A 17183-nucleotide genomic window follows, 5' to 3' on the forward strand; every position below is an offset into this window, starting at 1 on the left:
GTGGATCAAAGGAAAGCATTCCATATTTACATAGCTATTAATTAACCTTTCCAGAAGTTGCTCTTTGCATTTGTAGCCAAGGTATAGAGATGGGGCATGTAAAGAACCAATGTACTCCACATACTATTTATCAGGCAAAGTCTCAAAACACGAAGCCACATTCATGACTAAAAAAACATAACCACAAAAGAGTTTTGTGGGTTTTCCTTTTTAGCTTTGTGGTTAGGGGGATTTTGTTTTGTTTCTTACTTTGTTTTAATAAGATACTGTTTCTTCAGACTGAGTTTTACATGGCCTACACAATTTTCAAACACACTGCTGTGTAACACAAGGTGGAGATTCACTGAACTCTACCTTCTCCATACTCCAATATCAAGGGAATGAAGATATTTTTTTCCTTAAAATGTAATATCTATACATACCCCATTTCAAACAGAAGGCTTGTCAAGCTTCATGCTAATACAGAACAATTATCTGTGAAACCTGTATTTTACTTCTATCCAACAGTACACATGGGGGGAAAAATAACAGGATTCATACTTGGGTTTCAGATATTCTTACCTTGTAAAATAATCTTTCCCTAACTAACTGGGAAGCAACAATCTCCATGGAATAGAAGCTTCTGCTTTTAAGTAATACTGAAGTGGCCTTTTTTCATTGTTCCTCAGAAACTGCACTGATTACCACAGTAAAGAGACCATAACTTCTTGAACACTGCACCTGCCCAGAGCAGCACAAAGTAAGGGAAGCTCTCAATCAGAACTTACCAAGACAGTTTCATAGTTACAACCTCTACCCACCCATATTCATTTCCATACTCTTTGGGATACAAGAGGCAAATCAGCCGAATAAAGAATGAGCTAGTTCCCTGCTTTGCTCCCTGCTACTCAGAGAGCAAGAAGCAGACAAGTCTTGAAATTTAAAGGAAATGGGGACACAAGTCAGAGGGCATATATGGTCACTGAAAAGCCTTCTAGGAATGCAGCTGGAAGAACCAGGAGACTTCCTGCTGCTTTTAGCTTTTAACCTTGCTTGTCTTTCTTACGCACTTGTCTGCCACTGGTCAGTAGAAGATCAGGACGTTTTAAGCTTCCTGCTGGGAAGCATTTTCTCCCTAGAAAAGCAAGAGGAAACTTTCTGATCAGGCTGAGGTTTTTCCTTGTAACTAGTTTTGCAGCTTTTTGTCATATCTGCTTGTATTGCAGGAAAGACAGACAAGACATAAGCACCCCACAAGGTCCCTTTCCTGTCTTCTTAGCCTGCTGGACATAGCAAAGAACAACTGTTCAGTAAAAAGAAATAGTTTCAGCTTCTGCAATTCTCTAAGTTTAAACAGACACCACAAACACCCGATAATATCTAGTTCTCTTAACATCTAGATGTTCGAGAGTACAGACTGCATGTATCATAGAATAAACCATGCAAATATTTAACATGGGAGTCCAGAGGTTGTTGTTTGGAGGTGGGTTTGTTTGGGTTTTTTTTAAACAAAGATTCTTCTAAATGCCTATATTGACCATACCAATTTGACAAATGCTGAAGTGTAATTTTCCTTGCAGCTTACAGGATTTCCCCAGATAAAAAGGAAGATGACCTTAGAAGAATTATTTCTTACAATGTTCCAGAAGCTAACTTAAAACAGCTGTCATTTTAGCAAGGAGCCTAAAAAATACTCACATCATCATCCAGTGAACACATACAGCCCTAGCTGTAACACTAGCAGAGCCTCAGGTTTCCCCCAAGAAATAAGCTACAGTATGAGTTTTGCATGACAAATCAAAGTACCACTCAAAGTGATCTAGTCTGTAGCCTGTAAAAGTGACTTTACCATAAGCCATCTCCCATTAAAATCCAGTTGCTGGTTTATGCATTCTTCCATGTTTTGCAAGCTTCCAGGAAGAATAGTGACATGACAATGAGAGTGTAAAATCTCACATCAAAAGTTTGTTATACATCAGTGCAGCTTCATAAAGTTCTCTGCAGCTTCTTTCTCTATTTCTTTAGATGTCTGTCCTGAAAAAATAAACTTAAGTATGTGCTGTAACTCTGCAACAACAACAGTTTCTACACTGCATATCCATGTCTAGAACCCATCTCAAAACAGAATTGCCAGTCCTTTTCAATAATTGCTCGATAACTACTTCAAAGTTATTCAATTTTCCCTTTGTGAAACCAGTCATTGAAGCCAAATTACACAGAAGGCTTTTGGAAAGGAGCTCTGACAGCAAACAAGACTAAAAAAATCAGAATTAGCTATTTACCTTCATCATTGTCAGTCACAGTACTTAGATTGCAACCCATGTTCTATCCTTATTTGCAGTATCTAGTAGGTCCAGTTGTTGGTATTTCAAGCTGTTTCACTCAGCTCTTTTAGAAATACAGCTTTTGGAATCAATGTTGTTTTATCATGCCCTGGACCTTAGCCGCCGTAATCCATGTGGTAAATGTTAGCAAAACAGAACTGCATATACCCTGGCATAGCAGCCAAGCATAAAACTTCGCCAAACACAAGTCAAACAACTTTGGGGTACATCATGAAATTTCTTAGTTCCACCTCAATTTCATAAATCACATAAATGATCATCAGATGACAAACAGTTTCCAGTAAAGACAGAACTTTCTGCACACTGTGACAGAAGCAAGCAATGTTGAAGTGTTTTTAGAAAAAAAAAAATCCACGAGAACAAGTGTACACGTCACTCCTCACAATCTAATCCTTCTTATTCAATAAAACTTAAAAAAGTCAGTTATAACAAGGTACCACTTGGGGTTTTTAAACACAAAACTTTGTTTTTCCTTCAAAGGCCCTTTCAGAAGTATTTAGCAAAGAAAATTTCCAATTTTTTCATCATTCAGCTCTCATCTTGCTTTAAATTCAAAGTGTGATTGATATGTCACTTGGAATTAGTGAGTTTAACACTGGTTTAAGAAGGTTTAAGTTCTTCTAGTACTATGCAGGGGAATAGGCCAATGCAATTAAAAGACTGAAAAATAAGTCCAAAGAAATATGCAGCTGAATTCTCTTTCTGCTTCTAGTTTAGTGAGCAATGCACATATACTACCAGTGACATCAGTCAACAAGACCACTATTCCTTCAAGCCTAGAAGGAACCTAGAGACTGCTGAATCAGAGCCTATCCACTTTGCCTTTCAGTTAATATGGAAGCTGTATACTGGCTTCTAGTTTTCTCATGATTACCCCGGAGACTGCATTCCAGGCATAGCAAGGTACAATTTCAAAGTCATCTGGCAGTAAGTCAAGTAAATTAGAACACTCCAGCCATCTGGTCTCTAATAGCAGCAAACTGACCTACCTGTCTACACTGGCAATTAAGACAAATTCAATTGGCTTGAGGCTAAGGAAATCCTGCTGTCCAAGTAAAATACATAACTATGAAACAAGAACCATATGGAAACCGAAAAATGACATCATTTGGGTATCAAAAGACTTATTCATGCTGCTAATGTCTACTAACTCTGTTACCAGTACAGAGCTGAGGCTTGGATGGTTTAGCTAATTGCAGGATGCACAACTTAACATAAAGGAAACAAAAGTATATACTGATGATGTGAGACTTTTTACAGAGCTATTATAATTTGGAAGTTAATTCTTTTATCAAGAAAGTTTCTTCTTCTAAACCAGTACTCCAGAGTTAAAACTACTTTAAGACATTGTAACTCCACTTCAGCCAAGCAAGTCAGTTCTGACCTTTGAGCATATACAAAACTCACCTGGAAAAATCAGACAGCAATTATCCTCTACAAATTAGATTCACAGCTGCAACTAGCTACTTTTACCTTACAAGGAAGTTTAAGGCATACCAAACATCATGCCAAACAGCATGCAGACTCCAAAAGCTCTTCCAGGTCATTTCCATGTTCTCCGACCTGCAAATCACCAACTTTCAGAGCACCTATTAACACAAATCCTGCTGCAGATGTATACACACATTAGTACTGTACTAAAACATAACACGTGATATAAAAGAGATAAATTCTTTCATTATTCCAATACTTGTCTGAAAAGCAAGCAACCAAACACCAGAATGCTGCTAGTAGGTTTGTATCATCTTTGACAATCTGCTAATATCTTCACATTGGAGAGAATTCTGGTTGATGAGGATCTCCCCACATCCCCACCCCAGTAACTGAGATGCATCCTATCCCCCCAAGCCTTCCAAGTGTTAAATCAAGTAGAAGTATCTAAAAAGATTAAGGCTTTTGGCTCTGTTGGTAACAGAGTAATAATAACAAGTCTCACCACAGGAAGTTCACAGATCACCATCAAGTGGAAGAAAGATTTCTTTCCAGATACAGATTCTCACAGGCCACTCTGCTGTGTTTCTAATATAGATAAATATTGTACTGCAGTGTCTCTCAACCAACCCAAGCTGTAGCTTCACATGAGTAGTAACAGACTTTCTCCCCAGGGTGGTTTGTTCCTTCATCAGAATGACAAACTAAGTTGGAGGTGGCCTCTGTAACAATACTATTAAATTGGTATTTCACTTATCCATGTGTTGGCACAGAAAATATTCAAGGAGCCGAAGAAAGAAGACAAATTAATACCTATTCTCTGTTACTTCTTGAGTAAGTTTCAGATGCAGAACATTAGTGAAGTTTCTCCCTCTCAAGGTTCTAAGGTATCTGACTAAATCAGGTGCAAGGCAGATGTCCATTATAAATGCCTTAATTTCACTTTGATATTTAGTTAACTACAAAATCCATTGCTACTTTTTATAACCCATTTTACTTTTTGAAAACATTACTAGTTTGACAGGTGTTAACTACAAGAAGCATTTTAATATACTACAACTAAAAATGTAGGTTGGCTACCAGGCACTGAATTTTAGGATCTTCTATTTGTTATATGCAAACTTGTACTGACTTCTGAAGACCAGACAGTTCAACACTGATTTTCCCTCTTCCACAGAAAAAAAGGGCAGCACCCCTTATGAGCTCCCTCCTAGAGCACAGTGGTTTCATAGTAAAAGAATTTTTTTCCTTTAAGACAGCAATAGTTTCCTGCAGAAAGACAAAATTTATAAGCATGAGAAGGAAAAAGCAGTTCTGAACACCTTTGATAGCAGGAGGAGGAGAAATACCAATCATTGATTTTTAAGACAAAACAAATCAGGATAAGCACTCACTTTCAGCACCTGCTAGGGGCAACGCATTTAGCAGTAAAAGAAAGAATACTCACCACGCCATCATTTACATGACACCGCTTTTTAGCGTGTTCTAAATGTAACTATTTTGCCAAAGACACTGTCATAACACTACACTTCATTCTAAGCAATTCTGAAATTCTTGCAACAATTCCTACCACGTCTTCCCATGACACTGTTTCAAGTTACTGACTTCTCATCTGCCTGTCATCAGTGCTGGCTTATTTATCTGCAGCCTTGTCAAGCAAGTATCTATTTCCATTACCTTGATGGGTTACAAAAACTAAATGGGTTTAGCGCTAAACAAAGTAGCAAGGCAGAGAAGGAACTTACATAAGAGATACTACCTTAATCTATTTACTTAAATCAATCTGCAAATGCAGGAACTGGACAGAGTTCTGTCTCTCATTGACTTTGCTTAATCCTTTGTTTCCATCGAGGGGAAACACTACTCATCTAAAATTACCTTTATTGATAAAGTAATACTTTTCACTGAATTTAAATATTATATTAATATTATCTTCATGTGTTCACTAATATATGGTTGAAGTAACCAAAATTCACAGCATTCACCCTTTGGCATAAGCCCTGACACAGTAAATGTTTCTTCACCAGCACGATATGTACTAACACAGTATTTTATAGTGATTGTCCACCTTCTGTAGCATATTGGACAATTTGTCTTTCATATGAGTCTCATTTTACTTGACTAACAGTTAATTCAAGTGTACAGTAAGTTAATGGTGTAAACATTGCTCACATGTTAAATGTGATGTTTTAATTAGCTACAACAGTATCTAGTTACATTAAACAGAAAAAGGACTAGAAATGGTGGGCTGTTTTCCAAGGAACAGTGCTCATTTTACAGCACCATTAAAAAAAAACTTAAGTGTGTCAGAAACTTAATATCATGTGATTGTTTTCCAGCCTGATTTTGCCTTCAGTGCTTCTGACCACTTGTACCAGCTCTGCAAGTAATTCAGCATGTAGAAGACAACCCACTTATGTGCAGAGTCATCACAATCAATTTGCAAACTGTTACAAAGCAGCCACTCAATGGAAGTAACAGATAGAGAATATTAAAAAAAAAATCAAAGAAATGTCTGATCTGGCATTAGTTCCGAGTTAGATGAATACTTACTCAGCTGTTAAAATTAGATTTTAGTAAGTATTAAGCTTACTCTGTGGTCTGGTAACAACCTACTTTTCACATCTAGAAAAAGCTTTAAACGCAACTACTTTCAATAGCATTTGTTATTTATTTATTGACTCACACTGAAAATTATTCTTTCAAGAGATTCAATGTTTTTTGTCGTAAAGGCTAATATACCATGGCATACCAGCAGATGTTACCAATGTAGTCAGAATCTTCTACTACAGGGTGACATAACCAATAAGAGTGGTGTAATCTAATTCCTAGTTGTCAGGGATTCCTTTGGGAATTTTTACCATGTAATACATTCTAAAACCTAATTTCTCACTCAGAACAATTACTGTTTTCCATGCCACCTAGAGTAGAACCTACTCTTAGCCACTGTTACAGTCTACATTAAGTCTGGAGCCAGACTACTTCTAGTACAGTGCTTTGGACTAACATTAATGTACATTACATTATACTTCTCTATGTTCACCCAAGTAAAGCATTGGTCTTACTCTTGCAATGCTGACTGGAAAGCTTAGTTCACACTACCAAAATCTGTGGGACTTTTCTTTGTACCAATGGATTTGGTTGGCCCTATTACTGTAGGCAGTAGCATCTGAACATGCTTGATGGGATGGGCAGACTTTCTCAGTGTAGCTCTGTAACATGAAGCTACTACTATCATCAGCTAAAACAAAGAGGGAATATTAGGTAGTGTAAGCAAGCAACTTGTATGCACTGGACTGTAACCTTCAAATACTTAGGCTAAAACTACTCATTTTGTTAAATTCCCCTGACTGGCAAAGCCTGGTTTCCCCTCTTGCATACAGATGAAATAATCCCAGTCACTGTTAGTTGAAGCTGTAGAGAAGTAAAGCCTCTATAAATTTGTCTTAAAAATTAATCCTTAGATTTGACACTGAATCATAAAGAGACAGCAGAAAGGTTGATGACTTTAAAACAGAAGTTCTTTCACTGTAATTCATTAGTATTTTAGAACTCCATTGTGCCAGGCACTGTACAAATACATATCATCCACAACAACATTTAACAGCAGACCATTGCTGAGTCACATTAGAAGAATGTTGACAAATGAACTCCACATTAGAAAAAGGATATTAAAGTGCCACCAACACTTGATAGTATGTAATTGCTACCACTTTGAGGAGTTATAGGTACCATTTCTAACTGTTAAAACCCTTTTAGAAGTTTAATAGAAATTAATGAAAAATCCTTTAAATCTTTGTAAGGTAAACACATTTAGAGATTAAGTTCCTTTATACTTGCTATAAGAATGTGGTTGAAAAGAGAAACAGCAGTATTGCTGCAAGTCTGACTAAAAGCATCTCCTATAACAGGAAGCTACACTCTTTTCCAACATTTTGTCCTATCTGAGGAAGCTGGCTCCAAATTTAAAAGCAATGGAACAGAAGAGAACCACTCTTCTGAGCAACCATTATACTATATTAAACAGAAACACAAGTTTTTGGCCAGCTAACAAGCAAACTGGAAAAAACATCTGAAGAAAGGAATTGCACTCAATTGTGAAGGCAGAAGCTAGATCCATCAAGTTCACAAACCGCTTCACAGCTTCCATTCACTTCCTCCATTGCCACACAGTAACAAGGTTAGTTATCAGCATCACCAGAACATTTAAAACTAGCAAGCCATGTGCAGGGAAGTTTGCTTTTTGCAAGAAAAAAGTGCAAGACAGCTAGGTAAAAATCTGCCACAACAACTCTTTGTAGCAGTTAGTAACCGCTTCAGGGTTGCAAAGTCTCTTTAGAATTTCACTATCCTGAATAATTGGATAAGAGGTCAGATTCCAACTGCTCCCCCCCCCTCAAAAAATTGCCACAGCAAAATTGTTATGCCACAAATTAGCTTGCAATTGAGAGATAAAACACTTTATATTCTATACCTTTGAACTACAATAATCACTGATATCAAGCTGGGAAGAGGAAAAAAATCCTATCGACCAAAAAAATACATTCCTTCCTGTTGCATGGGGGGTAGAGTGCACTGGGCTGGCAGCTCAAGTGCCAGTGGAGTCTAGTCAGAGAGCTAAGGAATGTAGGTTTTCTCCAGCATTAACTTCAGAGAAATAAAAGAAATGCCATGCTACTACTTTTTTTTCCCCCCATCAGAGAAAGACTGAAGTCAAGCTGAAACCTACCTAAAATTTAGTGAGGTTCTCACTCCCCACCCCTTTATTTTTTTGAGAAAAAGGGAACTTCTTATAAGTGTGGCAAGGAATCAAGCAGCACTTTTCCATTTGATACAGTTAAGTCAGTAGTTTGGCAGTTACTATCCCTTCACAATTCTGTTTTTTTCATCATTGTATCAGGGCAAGCTAAATAAAAAAGTGTCCTTTTTGCTACTATTCTGGAGTTTGAGAGAAACCCCATTTGATTATTTCTGTTATTCAGCACAACTATTATTCTCCAAAAGCTGCAAAGACAGCTAGGCTTGTGAAAGTGATTTTAGTGCAGTCCAAACACTAGTCAGTCTACTAACTTGTTCTCTCACCTAAAACCTCGTAAGAGGTTATATGAAGTAATTTAAGAAAGTGTTTTTACACTTGAGAATAAGTTTTCTTTCAGGTATTGAGTGGTTTTTGTGACCCATTTTAACAGAATCAGATTTTGAAGACTTCGCTGAAGGATATTTAGACACCTGTATACACATTCAGAGGCTGAAATGCAGTCAATCTTGAGCAAAGTTACAAAAGTAAGATTTTTAAAAGCAAAGACACACCAAAGCAAGTAACCTCAATAACTTCCAACTGGATGCTTGAAGCAGCATTTTTTTAAATAGTGGTAACTCTTAATATAAACATTCAGTACATCACACACTTCAGTATTAAAAATATCTGCTAAGCAAGTTAAGATGACTGCATGGACACATGTTAGCAACTGACAAGGTTTCCATAGAGTTTAAATAGGAAGGTTGAACATGCCACCTTGCATACAGCTAAACCTTAGCACTAATTGTTTCATTCAATTATGTACTACTTTATCCTATTTTGAGATTAACAGTTTAACCATTCATTGCTTATGCACAGGCAGATATTTTACTCATTTGAGTAGTTATTTTATATATCTCTATATATAGATATTTTACTCATTTATGAGAAGTTGTTCAAAACATAACCAAATTTGTGGTCACCAGGAACCAAATCCACCCAAACACTCTTGCAACTTACAAGTTATCTGGCTCTCACATGTACTGACTATCAGTCTGGTTGAAGTCTGTTTCTGCTCCTTCCAAGGAAGTATTTGTGCAGGCAAACAAGACAAGGCCTGCATAAGAAAAGAAAGTTTTATTAATGCCTTCCTCCTCAAAAACAGTTGAAGTATACAGCCTCTTCCAAACTCAAGAAGAAGTTTGAAGACAGCAGAGAAAGCAACTCAGCTGGAATAACTGAAGTTCCAGATGACATCTTTTAATATCTTCCCTGCTTGACAGGAGTCTTCAGACTCTTCTGCAACTGAAGAGTTGATACCCAGAAAATGGCTGAAAGACTAGAATGGGCAAGGAAGTTGATACAGACTTTCCTGGCTCAGCCTTTAATAAGCTCCCTGTTCCTTACATTACATAGTAACTATTTGATGAGAATTTAATAAAAACTAAAGACAGAAGAAAACAGTCATTACTGTTTGCCATTACCACAATGACAGCTAAGGTGACACTTGTGACTTAACCAGTACAGGCCAGAATGCTCCTCATCAATTCAGGCCTTACAGAAATAACTGCCATATCTCATACTAGTACTTTAGCACTTATGTGACTATACCTGTTTAAGAAACTAATTTCTATAGCTATTTTGTTGTGCACTCCTCAGCATTTAAGAAGGGACAGGCTTGTTTCTGTAGTTCATGCAAAGACTCAGCTACTAAAATGCAGTTCAAGTTTAATATCATTGTATTTTACTATTCCAACAGAAGACAAACATTGAAAAGAGCAGAGTCTGGTATGTCATCAGTGTGTCCATTAAAAAGAAAAGACAAAACACAATCTTTACTATCACCTACTTTAAAAAGATGCATTGCTGGATAAACACCATCACAAGAATATCAAGCATTCCTGAATATCCTTATGAATTGCAAATGCAGTTACATTTACATTCATTACAGAACAAGGCTTTTGGTCTTTGCCTACTGCTAGCCTGAACTGAGACTGCCTTGAACTAATCTGTACCTTTTAGGACAGTTAAAGAATTTAGACAATTCTGGAATTACCATAGAAGATTTACTGTATCCTAGTCAAAGTGACTGAAAACTGCAACAACTCTAGTATGTAGAGCACTGAGACCAGAACACTTGCAGCATACCCAAACATTTTAAGCTGCATAAACAAAGCTACCCTAGTATAAAGCTTATAAAACTAGCCAAAGCAGTACTTTCTCAGGTCTGTTATTCATTATTTCCTTTATGCACCATATGTACCTGAGGACAAAGATTAAGGATAGTTGCTCAAGTCAAACCTTCTTAGGCCATCACAGAAAATCAGTTTAATATGAAAATTGCTTACCTCCACTGCAATACTGTACAGAAATACTGTACTTTTCCTATCATGCACTGTAAGCTCTAAAAATCATCTTTCATTAGTAGATAGATACAAATTGAGGAGCCAAATATAGGAGGCACTCTGCTATTAGAAACAAGGAAGAAGTGGTTGGGAATGCAAAGGTCAGGTGCAACCTTAGCTGCAATGACCATGAGATGGTGGAATTCAGGATTCTAAAAGGAAGAAACAAGAGAAATCAGACCCTGAGCTTCAGCACAGACTTTGGCATCTTCAGGGACCTACTTGGAGAAAACCAATAGGATATAATTCTTAGAAGAGGGCTTCTAGAGAGCTGGTTGATTTTCAAGGATCACCTCCTCCAAGCTCAAGGATGGTTCACCCTGATGAGCAGGAAGACAAGCAAAGGTGGCAGGAGGCCCGCATGGATGAACAGAATGTTCCTGACAAAACTGACATAAAAAGAAGGCACACAAGAGGTAGAAGCATGGACAGGTGACTCAGGAGGAATACCAAGACACTACCTGAGCATGCAGGGATGGGGTCCATCCCAAAGACAATCTAGAGTTGAATCTGGTGAGGGACATGAAGGACAACAAAAAATGATTGTGTAAGTACAGCAGCTGCAAAATGAAGACTAGGTAAAATGTAGGCCCACTGCTGAATAGGTGGGGGGCCTGGTCACAACACAGAAATGGCTGAAGTACTCAGTACCTTCTTTACCTCAGTTTTTACTGAGAAGATCTGCCTTCAGCAACCCCAGTCCCCAAGACGCACTGAAAGTTTGGCACAAGGGAAACTTATCCTCAGTGGAAGAAGATCAGGTTACATTCGCTCACTATTCTGTGGGTGTAACCACTGATGGAAAATGCAATGCAGTTTTATTACAAAAGGTCTCTTCATAAGAATTCTAAGCCAACAGCAGCAAGACACACAAGTTTTCTACAGGAATGGCTTGTTTCTTTTCTTCACTTCTACTGAAGAATCCTGACATGAATCAGTTTCCTACCCTACCAATGAAGGCAGGGTATGGGGAAACTGTTCTAACACACATTCTCTCAGTGAGAAAGATCATCATCAACTAAGAGTCAATATCAGCTGACAGTTTCAGTAATCATGGAAAGCCTTTGGGAGTTGAGGGCTTTATTTCCTTCTTTCCCCTTTCCAGTTATCCACTGATCATTATTCATAATGTAAATAATTATTCTGAAGCATCAGAACATTATTTACTTCAGAATAAGAGATTTGTTCCAGAGTGAGTTCTTCAGTACGCTTCCACAGAAAACTTTGATTACCATCTCAGGATAGGGACAAGTACAAGTACAACTACAACAAAGACCATCTAGTTGCAACCCCCCCTGCCATGGGCAGGGACACCTTCCACTAGACCAGGTTGCTCAAAGCCTCATCCAACCTGGCTTTGAACACATCCATGGAGGGGGCATCCACAACTACTTTAGGCAACCTTACACTGCCACAACTTCTCAAATATGATGGACAGTGGCTTAGCCATTTCATTCATCAGTTCCCTCAGGACCTGTGGATGCATCTCAGCAGGTCCCATGGACTTGTGCACCTTCAGGTTCCTTAGTCTTAAACATCATCTTCTCCTGCAGTGGGCGGTTCGACATTCTCCCAGTCCCCACCTTTACCTTCTGCATCTTTGACATTATGGTTGGAGCACTTCCCAGTGAAGACTGAGGCAAAAAAAGCTGTTGAGTACCTCAGCCTTCTCCATATGCTAGGTGGCCAAGTCTCCTGTTTCCTTCTGGAGAATGCCCACATTGTCCCTAGTCTTCCATTTATCACTGACATACCTATAGAAGCTTTTCTTGCTGCCCTTGATGTCCTTGGCCAGATTTAAATCTACCAGGGCTTTGGCCTTTCTAACCTGATCTCTGGCTGCTTGGACAGTTTCTCCGTATTCCTCCCAGGCTACCTGTCCTTGCTTCCACCTTCTGTAGGCTTCCTTTTTATGTTTGAGCTTGTCCAGGAGCACCCTGTTCATCCATGCAGGCCTGGTGTTCTTACCTGACTTCCTCTTTGTTGGGATGCATCGCTCCCGAGCTTGGAGGAGCTGATCCTTGAATATTAACCAGCCTTCTGGGGCCACTCTTCCCTCCATGGCTTTATCCCACAGTACTCTACTCTGCCAAACAGATCCCTGAAGAGGCCAAAGCCTGCTCTCCTGAAGTCCAGGGTTATGAGTTTGCTGTGCACCCTCCTCACTACCCTAAGAATCTTGAACTCCACCATTTCATGGTCACTGCAGCCAAGGCTGCCCTTGAGCTTGTAGACTTGAATTATTAGTCAAAGTAAACAAAGGAAGGGTTTGCCCTCTCTACTGATTCTCTATCCCGTTTTTCATATTCTTACAGATGCACTAGGGCCTGAAATTACTACAAGGACAAACTAGACCTACTTCCAAATACTATGCATGTTGCTTCTCCCCGCACCCCCAATTCAGTTTTGAGCTGCTAGGATGCTAGGCTCATGTTTTCAAGAGATATTCATTGGTGAAATATTTGTAACCGAAAAGATCCAGCCTTTATTTCATCAGTTTATGTCTCACGGAGCAAATCATCTTGTATCCACAAAGTGTTTTCCAAAATGCAGGTAGTTGCAATAACCACTCATCTGTGGTGTATTTCCATGCGTCAACACAAGTTGTTACTTTAGACTCCGATTAGAGGACAATTTAGAGTTAATCGTCTCTTGCCTGTTGTCATAAAATTTAAAGAAGAAATTACACAATTAAACATTACCATTAATTTAGTAGATGAACTTATAACAGTTTTAGTTATAAAAAAGATACTTTACTGTTCAAATTAGATAACAACAATGTTCCTTAGTAAGAGCTCCTACTGCTGTGTTTAAAGATAAATACCAGGAAGGTTATAATTTTGCAGGAATTAAGAACCATGACCACAGATGCAAGTTCTGTATCAAGAAGAATTGTTTCTCAGCATTTGACTGAGCAAGTAATAGAATAGAACCTGGCTCACTAAAGGAAAAAATATTACATTGCAATGTGCCTTAAGGTCTAGCCTGCAAGTCTGACTCGCTTTTCAGAGTGAGAAATGGCAGCAGAAGATGGATATTACTAACAGTAGATACTTTATCTTCATATTTGAGGTGAAAAAATACAAAACCAGTAAGACTAAGTAAAACAATGCAATCAGAAACAAGAGCTTAGGAACAACACATACAAGCTGTGCAACAGAGAAGTAGAGATAAAAAGCTAGTCTTAGCTGTATGTGAAGCCACTACCAAATTGAGTAATACTCAAGGCAAGGACTGACTAGGACTAGGACCAGCCTATTCTCTCCTTTGGAAAACTCACTGCCAAAAAAAGTGTCATTTAATAATTCTAGCAGATCTGGAACAAGAAACATACCCTAGCATTTGCAACCACCAGTTAATGATTTTAGGCATCATTTCCAGTAATTGGCATTAACACCACATGTTTGCTAACATATCTTGAAAAACACTGTTTAGTTCTGCCCCCCACCCCCCTCCAGTCCTCTCAAAGACTTGCTTCATCAATTCAAATTTCAACTATATTGGGAAGGGGAAGACATATGTAAATTACTCCACTTACGTTCTGAAGCTACACATTTCTAAGTGTAAAAACATACTGAACCATGTTTTATTTGGTTCACTGTTTTATTAATCTTCATAAAAGGAATTCCATGTTTACAATCCAATATCACTATGTGGAGAAAAACACCTTCTTGTTTCAAAGCACAAAGCAAAACTACATGACACTGAAGCTACAAGCAGCCAGGAACAAGAATAAATTGCTTAACATTGGCCTTTAATATGGATTTAACAGCTCCTCCCTCACTAGTGCAATTCACTTATGCAGCAGAAAGCATATGTTAAGTTTCCCGGAGCAGAAATGGTATACACCATATAGTTGGCATATGGAATTTTTTAGTCCAACTGCCACTTTAAGGTTATCCATTCCACAACAATAGTCTCAGGTTTTATGCCCAAAAAAGCAAGCTGCATGTAATTACTAATGGATACAGTCACCATCTCTATGCACATTTAAAGAGAGAAGAAAATACTCCTTTTAAAGCTGATGGAAGACTGGTATAAATTAAGTCTCTAAACATAACAGAACAAAGATTATTCCATTCAAATCAGAAGCTGATTTATCACTTATGTAAAGATAATTCCTAACAGATAAAAGCAAGAAAGTAGTTTATGATGTGCTTTTGTTATTACAAAGTTGCTTTCTGTCTGATTAATAATTAATCACTCTTCTCCCTGTCCCTCCCATGCACACACCCTGATGGATTTTATCCACTTTCTCAGAGAATATGGCCACAGTTCCCACAATATGTTAATTTGCCCCTAAAGAAATTGCAGGTACACTGAAGTAGAATGTTCTATTTCTAAAAATAAGGACATTTTTATTATTTAAAAACCACTTTCTCTAACACTAATCACAAGTTTCTACTACACAGACAAGACCTAGAAACCTGTAAGGAAAAGACATTCTCTCATGAGATCAAGGCTCTTCCAATATGATAAACTGGAGATGTGGAGGTGCAGATCTATACATATCCCCTCACAAGTTACAAACATCAAGAAAAAAAATCAGAAAGTTACAACCCCTTGAGCGCCTTTTTCCTTTCTTCTCCATCCTTTTCCAAGATACATAAATATTGCAAGCTAATTCTCTCAAAAAAAAGAGAAACACTAACCCACCCTCGACAGCTCACTCCTCTTATGTACCCTGAGATACAGGCAAGTCAGCTACAGCAGAAAACTTAGGGATGAGGAAGCTGTTTTACTGTCCCCTCTCTGCAACAGTCAGATCACTTCTCCTCATTCTAAGTGTTTAGCCATGTATCTGACTTTCGCTGCTGCAATCTTCACAAGGATTTCAAGGCAGGCTGCATTTTTCACAATTTCATTTCTATAGGTGATTTCTAAGTTGGTGGTTTGCAAGTGTTGGTAGGCAATTTACAGCCTGTCCAGGGAAAATGCACAGCTCTTTCTGCATGGCCCTGCAACCCCAGGGAACTTCTCACTTGACAGAGGCCCATGGATATGTACCCAGAACATACAAATTGATTCAGGTCATTACTACTTCTTCACCATTAAGATGAGATAGGACAGCTGCTATAGCTACACTAAATCCAATTCTTCCACAGTTAAGGTTTTTTGGTTGGTTGGTTTTAAACTTTATGTCACTGCTTAAGTACTTAGAGTTTCACCTGTTCTGAGAGTACATTTGTGTGGATTTAGTTGTGCCTAGATGGGGTGAGCTTCAGCTGGTGGTAAAGAGACTGACCACACAACTTTAGGAAGTGGCAAAAGCCTCTGACACGAATGACTGTTTGATTCAGTGCTATAAGGGTGTTGTTCTCATCAAGTACAGTCTTCAGTTAAGCTTCACCTTACTCTAGACTGCATTTATTCACTTTTAAAAACAGTGCTTGGCCCTGCTCTGCTTAAAGGGAACATCTGATAAACCATGACTACGAGACAGGATATTTATAAGCTAAGAGACCCTTACTGATAATTAGCCTGACCTGCTAGTTGGGGTTACTGACTGAAATACAGAAAGATGTCAGCACAGTTTCATAAGCATCAAAATCTCAGTAGGTAAATAAAGGTGTATCACAGCATCCACTAAGAATACATTCTTGAGAAATACGTTAGTTAACAATTTAGAGTAAAGCACTTTTTCCCCACAAAAAATAATGTCATAGAAATTGGATGCATGTAGACACTTATGAAACAGATTCAAATACAAAAGGACAGCACCTATAGCATGGAGGATGGAAACACAGAAGCTGCATCATCACCTAGACAACTGCTGGCCTTTCAGAGCAGATCTCTGTTCTGAAAGATCTCAGACACTTCATTTGTGACCATAAGTGTCTTAAATCTTTCATTTATGAGCATTTCACACTAGCGCCACTTTCATCAGGCAACTCAAACTCAGTCAAAATGAAGGTCAGAAAAACAGGGTAATGGTCAAGCATTTGGTCTCTGGTAAAGCAGATCAGATCATTCAGAGCACTGACCTGGTTCAACAACCCAGCCTCTGAAAAGCCAACATCTCCTTGAGTTGCTGATCCTGCTCCAGTATTTAAATTTTGTGTACTTACTAAGTCCCTTGTCAAGTTCCCTTCTGTTACCTTAATTCTCATGCACAGAATTATTTCCCTATCCGTCAAACTCAGCAGCTTCACCCATGGTACTGTTGGTATTTGGCAGAGCAGCAGCAACACTGCTCTAAAGTAGTTCTGTCTGAAGCAGTGGAGAGAAGTGACAAAAGAGGGCTATGCCTCTACTGATAGAAAGCCAGAATCCATACAAGGTAGT

The 17183-nt window shown here is 38.4% G+C and overlaps 1 protein-coding gene across 4 annotated transcripts in view; it reads right to left on the minus strand.

The window, feature by feature from the left end:
• VCL (vinculin) overlaps nt 1-17183 on the minus strand; it is a 66280-nt gene that overhangs the window by 44945 nt on the left and 4152 nt on the right. Inside the window, exon 1 of one of the 4 annotated variants that reach the window (XM_074874595.1) lies at nt 9514-9588. The exons of the other annotated variants lie outside the window; for them this stretch is intronic. The gene's annotated coding sequence lies outside the window, so the exon portion shown is untranslated. Of the gene's footprint in view, nt 1-9513; nt 9589-17183 lie in introns of those variants that run through there. 4 annotated transcript variants of the gene reach the window in all.

This window comes from Strix uralensis, chromosome 7 (assembly GCF_047716275.1).
Source record: "Strix uralensis isolate ZFMK-TIS-50842 chromosome 7, bStrUra1, whole genome shotgun sequence".
NCBI classification, from domain to species: domain Eukaryota; kingdom Metazoa; phylum Chordata; class Aves; order Strigiformes; family Strigidae; genus Strix; species Strix uralensis.